This window comes from Crocodylus porosus, unplaced genomic scaffold (genome assembly GCF_001723895.1).
Source record: "Crocodylus porosus isolate Cpor-Errol unplaced genomic scaffold, CroPor_comp1, whole genome shotgun sequence".
Classification (NCBI taxonomy): domain Eukaryota; kingdom Metazoa; phylum Chordata; order Crocodylia; family Crocodylidae; genus Crocodylus; species Crocodylus porosus.
This window is the reverse complement of record NW_017728943.1, coordinates 9202029-9208028: the sequence shown is the minus strand read 5'-3', so window position 1 is coordinate 9208028 and position 6000 is coordinate 9202029. Positions and strand designations below refer to the sequence as shown.

Below are 6000 nucleotides of genomic sequence, written 5' to 3'. Positions count from 1 at the left end.
GTGGGGTGTTGAGACCCCAGCCCATGAGGGTGGTATTTTGCCCAGTAGGGCATAGGACCCGGGAAAGGGGTCTGGGGCCAGATAAGACGGAGGCCGCCTGAGCCCCATTGTGAGAAGGCCCCAGTGTGGGCAGGAAAGCGCGAGAAGCGCGGGACAGTCCCCAGAGAGGGCGAGTAGCGCGAGAAGCGCAGGACAGGCCCCAGAGGGGGCACGAGACCCCAGTGAGGGGAACTTACTGTGGGAGGCGGGTGACAAAACCCCAGCAGGGTAGCACCTGTGGGGAAGCACGCGGTGACCGCGGAGAAGCTCAGTCAGGGCAAAAACGTGGGGAGCGCAGAGACAAACCCTACAGGGGGACCCGCGGTGACCATGGTGAGACAGACCCTAGTGGGGAACTACCTATCTGGGAGAAGCCCCAGCAGGGCCAAACTTATTGAGAAGCCCAGCAGGGTGAGTGTACAGACAAGCCCAGAGAGGCGGGCTTAGCAAGAAACTTAAAGGAGCAAGCATAGTGAGCAGGCCTGAGTGGGCTAGCAAATACAGGGGAACTGGTAAAAGGGCGCAAGTTGCGTGACAAGCTCGGGAGCACCAGTAAGGGCGCTGGTTGCCTGACAAGCCCAGGGGCTTTAGCCAGGACGCCTGTTGAGTGACAAGGCCAGAGCGCCTGCGGGAGGCACCAGTTGCGTGGCAAGCCCAAGAGCGCCAGTCAGGGCGCAGAGAGTAAACTGATCGGTCAACATCCGGTACATCTGCGAAACTTGGGGCATGCTAAAAGGGAGGTTGGATGCACGCGTAGCCCATAAGGCTGGGGCGCACCAGGTCACCCCTCATAGGATAGGGGCCAGGATGAACAGAGCACTGTGTCATAGGGAACAGTAAGGCATCCTCCCTTAAAAGATATATAACACCAAGACATGGCGGGCGAGACTGAGGGTGCTAAACAGTTAACTTGGCACAGTAGAGGGCACTAGGGAGATCACGGCCGCTCCTAGGGCCCGCTCCGTGACAAACATCTTCATCAGCGACTCGGACAAGGGGGTGGAAAGCACGCTGTCCAAGTTTGCTGATGACACTAAGAGGTGGGGCAAGGTGGACACACTTAAAGGGAGAGAGAGACTGCAAATAGATTTAGACAGGCTACAAAAGTGGGCAGATGAGAATAGGATGGGGTTCAACATAGACAAATGCAGGGTGCTCCACCTTGGGAAAAGGAATCCACAGCATACATACAAGCTGGGGAGTTCCCTCCTTGAAAGCACAGAGGCGGAATGGGATCTTGGAGTCATTATTGACTCCAAGATGAACATGAGCTGCCAATGCCAGACTGCAGCCAACAGTGCCAGCCATACCTTGTCCTGCATCCAAAGATACATCTCAAGCCAGTCCAGAGAGGAGATACTCCCCCTCTATGCAACTTTGATCAGGCTGCAGTTGGAGTACCACCTGGATGGATGGATGTGGCCAGCCTGGAGAGGGTTCAGAGGAGGGCCACCCACTTGGTGAGAGGGCAGAAGGACAGCCCCTAAGAGGAAAGACTGAGGGACCTGAACCTGTTCAGCCTCAGCAAGAGGAGGCTGAGGGGGGACCTGGTGGCTGCCTACAACTCATCAGGGGAGACCAACAGCAAATAGGTAAAGCCCTTTTCTCCCCAGCACCACCTGGGGTGACGAGGAACAATGGTAATAAGCTGATGGAGAATAGGTTTAGGTTAGAGATCAGAAGGCAATTTTTTACAGTTTGGGTGGCCAAAATCTGGAACCAACTTCCCAGGGAAGTGGTCCTTGCCCCTACCTTGGACAAATTCAAGAGGAGGTTGGATGTTCACCTGTCTGGGGTCTTATGAACCAGCATTCATTCCTGCCTGTGGCAGGGGGTCAGGCTAGATGACCTGTTCAGGTCCCTCCTGACCCTAGCTACTATGAAACTATGGAAAGACCATCTTTGGGCATCATTTGGCCAACCTAATAAGGACAGTTTTAAACTAGGTTCCACAGGCGATGGTGATCAAAATCCTCCAGCAACAGAGAAAAACAATCCAGATGGGAAAGGACCAAAAAGAGGCAGATCAACTTTGATAAAGGCCTAAGGAGCCACAAGACAGCAACAAGTGGTACAAAGGGGAAGCAAGAAGATCAAAATGCAGATTGACTTTTATTAGTAAATGTTTAGGATTGGGAATCCAGAAAAAAAGATGACAAAGCTGATAGGGAAATACAGATCGCCCGAGCAAGGGACTAACAAGAGGGGGATGGGGGTGAGGAGGGGAACGCAACTAGGCTACAGGAGATACAATGTTAGCCAGCTAAGCCCAGGGATGGGGAATGGAGGGAAGGGGGAAGGGAAGGGAGAGGCTTCACAAAGCTGAGAGAGAAAGGAGATAGATACACACAAACCCGTTACAATGGTCCACAATGGTGGAGGAAGTGGTTCGAAGGAAGTGCCTCAGTCCATATAGAGTCTCATCGCGGGGGTCTTCTTCGGGTGAAGCGGGGTCACCTGTGGTCAAAGAATCCTCTCGGAGTGAAGAGAAGGTCCGTCTGGCATGGGGGGGCGCGGTTCAGGCTGTCCCCTCCCGGTCCGGCAGCAGCTCATCTGGTGGGGTCAGAGTACTGGCAGTGGCCCATGATGTGTTCCATGTAGATGTCGCAGGTCCAACGGGTGGTGTCGGACACCTTGCGGCAGCACATCAGCTTGGCGTAGTGACACGAGATGCAGCAGGCATGCAAGACGCTTTTGTTGCTGGGGTCCCAGGCTCTGAGCGTTCTCACGATGAGCTTGTTGACCATCATGTCATAGCCAGGGCCCCTCAGGGTGTTGGCCAGCGGGGCGTACTTCTCCCGCTTGTGAGCCCGGGCATCGATGATGGTTTGGCACTGGTTCCTGAATGGGATGCTGATGTCCACGATCGCGACCTTCTTGGCTTCTTCATTGGTGATGACTATGTCAGGTTGCATCTGGCTCTCACAGCCCGGGACAGTGTGGTTCAGGGAGATCTCCCCTGCCGCGGCCGGGATGGCACTCACCAGGCAATCCTGGACAGTGTTGTGGTGAAGCTGCCAGGCTCTGGTGTGCAGCTTGCAGATGCACAGCACGTGGTGGAGGGTCTCTGCCGTATAGATGCACCATCGGCATGTCTTGTCCCGGTGGCCGAAGCACACAGCCCCGTTCAGAGGCAAGCAGTTGAGGCGGGCTCAGTGGAGGAAACTCCAGTCCACGAAGTGCATGAACCTCCCATTGGGCATGAAGTAGTTGCTAGCATCCCACTTTTAGGTGACGTTGAAGACCTTGCCGTGGTCAGGTTTGGCCCTCAGGTCACTGTTGTACTTGTTTCGGATGGCGTCCTTCAGGAACCTCTCCAGGAAAGTCCTTGTGCAGGGTATCACGGTGATGCAGTCGGCGTGTGGGGCTGGTTGCAGGGAGACTCCCAGCTCCCGGTGCTCCTCGGTCCAGGTGCAGGCACAGCCGATGTGTTTCCCGAGGTGGCATGTGGCATTGCGGGCTCAGCTCCACAGTGAGGCAAAGTCCCCACCGTCTCAGCTGAACTCACCTCCAGCGAGCCACTGAGGAAGGTGGCCAAGTCTCGTCCAGTCGGCTGCCTTGTGATCCTCTTGTGGGCAGTCTCCTCGAGGGTGCTGGTGGTGATGATACTTACTGTTGTGTCCGGGCAGGTCAGGAGGCAGAAGGCATGGGTGACCACCGTGGTTGCAGAGGTCTCCCATGCGGGGGACGTTGGTGCCTCCCTGCTGGTAGGGGATGTGCAGGACCTCATTGCTGGCCCATAGCGGCAGGTGCAGCCACTTCTTGAGCAGCTGCCGGCTTGGGGTCTTGGGGACCGCCAAGCCTCTCAGGACGAACACGACACGGGGGATGAGGAAGGTGTTCACTGTGTCAACCTTCTGCCAGGGGACCAGCAGGGATGAGTGCAGCTTGTGGGCCTCCTGCACGATCCCATTGATGGTTTCCTCCAGCATCTGCTTGGCCCGGTGGCCGGTGGGCGTCCCCAGGTGGCAGTAGGCCTCACCGTCGCGCAGGTGCCTCATAACCTGGCCCTGGATCGTGAGGCTGGAGTCCAGGACGCGGTTCTTCTGCCTGCCATCGATGTGCACCTGATATCTATACAATGACAGAAGTATAGGGAATAAAAAATAGGAGCTGGAAATTTCAGCTTGTGAAAAGGATTATGATCTGATTGATTTTTGCAGAGCCCACTTTTATGGCTGGAGATTTTATGACTGGAATGTCAACATGAAGGGCTATACTTTGTTTTGGAAGGATAAGTTTGGGAGAAAAGGTGGTAGTGTCACCTTGTATCTCAAAAACACATACACTTGTTCCCTGGTTCAGGAAAAAGAAAAGAGCAGAGCAGAAAGCTTTAGGGTGAAGATGAACCCAATAAAATGATAGGGATTTATTATAGACCACCAAATCAGGAATAAGAGATGTATGAGGCTTTCTTCAAGAAATTGACAAAAATATCCAAAAAGTATGGAATGGAACTGATGGGAGACTTTAGTTTTCTGCATATCTGGTGGAAGAACAGAACAACCAAACATAAAATGTTGAGCAACTTTCCAACTTTTATGGAGGATAACTTTGCATTCTAGAAGTTTGAGGATACAACTAGGGAATAATCTATTTTAGATTTTGTCCTGATTAAAAAGGAAGAACATGTGGAAGATGTGAAGATGATGGGCAACTTGGGAGGAAGAGATCATTGTATGATTTCCCAATCCTGAGATGGTAAAACCGTGGGGGCAGTAAAAAATTAAGTTAGATTTCAAAAAGGTAGATTTCACCCAGCTCAAGAAGTTGATAGGCATGATTTCATGGGAAGATAGAGAGAAGGATAAAAACATTCTGGAGGGCTGGGAGCTTCTAAAGGGAGTAGGAGGACCACAGCAGCCGATATCCTAGTTGTGTAAAAGGCTGTTAATAAACACTCAAGAGATCCCAGGTAGAGAGCCAGACACTATTAGAACAATGAGGCAGTGGAAGACGGCTGAGGGAAGCTGTGAACTCTCCATTACTGGAGGCAGGGCTGGATTAACCCTTTAGTGGGCCTTAGGCAAACAATGTGGGTCTCAGGCAAGTTGAGACCCCCTCCCCAGTGCTGCCACCTGCAGGGAGCAGGGCTTGGAGCCACTGCTAGGAAGCAGCTGCCGTAGCAGTGAGACCAGCAGAGGGGAAGGGAGGAGAGGGGAGGGGAGGGCAGGGGGAGGGAAGGGAAGGGAGGCAGATGGGACCATTTGCACTGCCACTGCTGAGGGAAGGACTGGAGCCCCCACAGCTCAGGGCCCTAGGCATGTGCCTAGTTTCCCTATGCGTTACTCTGGCCCTGACTGGAGGTGTTTAAGAACAGCTTGGACAGCCACTGGTCAAGGATGATAGAAGCATGGCTATGGCTATATTGTATTACGGGCATTTCCCATGCTTCTGGGCTTTGCTGGTTGCCCCATTGGGCTGGGGGGGGACATGGAATTCTGTTCAAACCCCCCCTCCCCCCGACCCTTTCTGCCATGTGTCAGGGGAGGGTTTTTTAGCTATCTTCAGAGGCACTGGGTATTGGCTGCAGCCAAAGCTGGGGATGTTGACTAGGGTATTTCAGTACTCCTGCTGGGACTTAAACTCAGAGGTTCCTGGCTAGAGGGTCTTGGCCTTCCACTCAGAGTCAAACCAATTGCCATATTTGGGCTCAGAAAGGAATTTTACCCCATAGTCAGACTGGTACAGACTGTGGGGGGCTTTGTCTTCCTCTCAAGCAGCAGGCGCGGCCCTCTACCTGGGATCTCTTGAGCATATATTAACAACCTTTCACTGAAACAGGACACTGGCTGCTGTGGACCTTGGTCACCCTGCTTTTCCTGTGGCAGGTTAAATTGCTATGTCTTGTGTTGTGTCAGGATTAGTAGTCAATTTACTAAGAGGTTCGATGATTGATTGTACAGGGTGGTTTGGATAGGGATGATGCTGCCTCAGGCAGGGGGTTCCACTACGTGATCT

At 53.3% G+C, this 6000-nt stretch overlaps 1 protein-coding gene across 2 annotated transcripts in view; it reads left to right on the top strand.

The window, feature by feature from the left end:
* The window catches only part of HAO2 (hydroxyacid oxidase 2), a 67400-nt gene that overhangs the window by 57356 nt on the left and 4044 nt on the right, over nucleotides 1–6000 (top strand). Inside the window, exon 9 of one of the 2 annotated variants that reach the window (XM_019548643.1) lies at nucleotides 1928–2140. The exons of the other annotated variant lie outside the window; for it this stretch is intronic. The gene's annotated coding sequence lies outside the window, so the exon portion shown is untranslated. Of the gene's footprint in view, nucleotides 1–1927; nucleotides 2141–6000 lie in introns of those variants that run through there. 2 annotated transcript variants of the gene reach the window in all.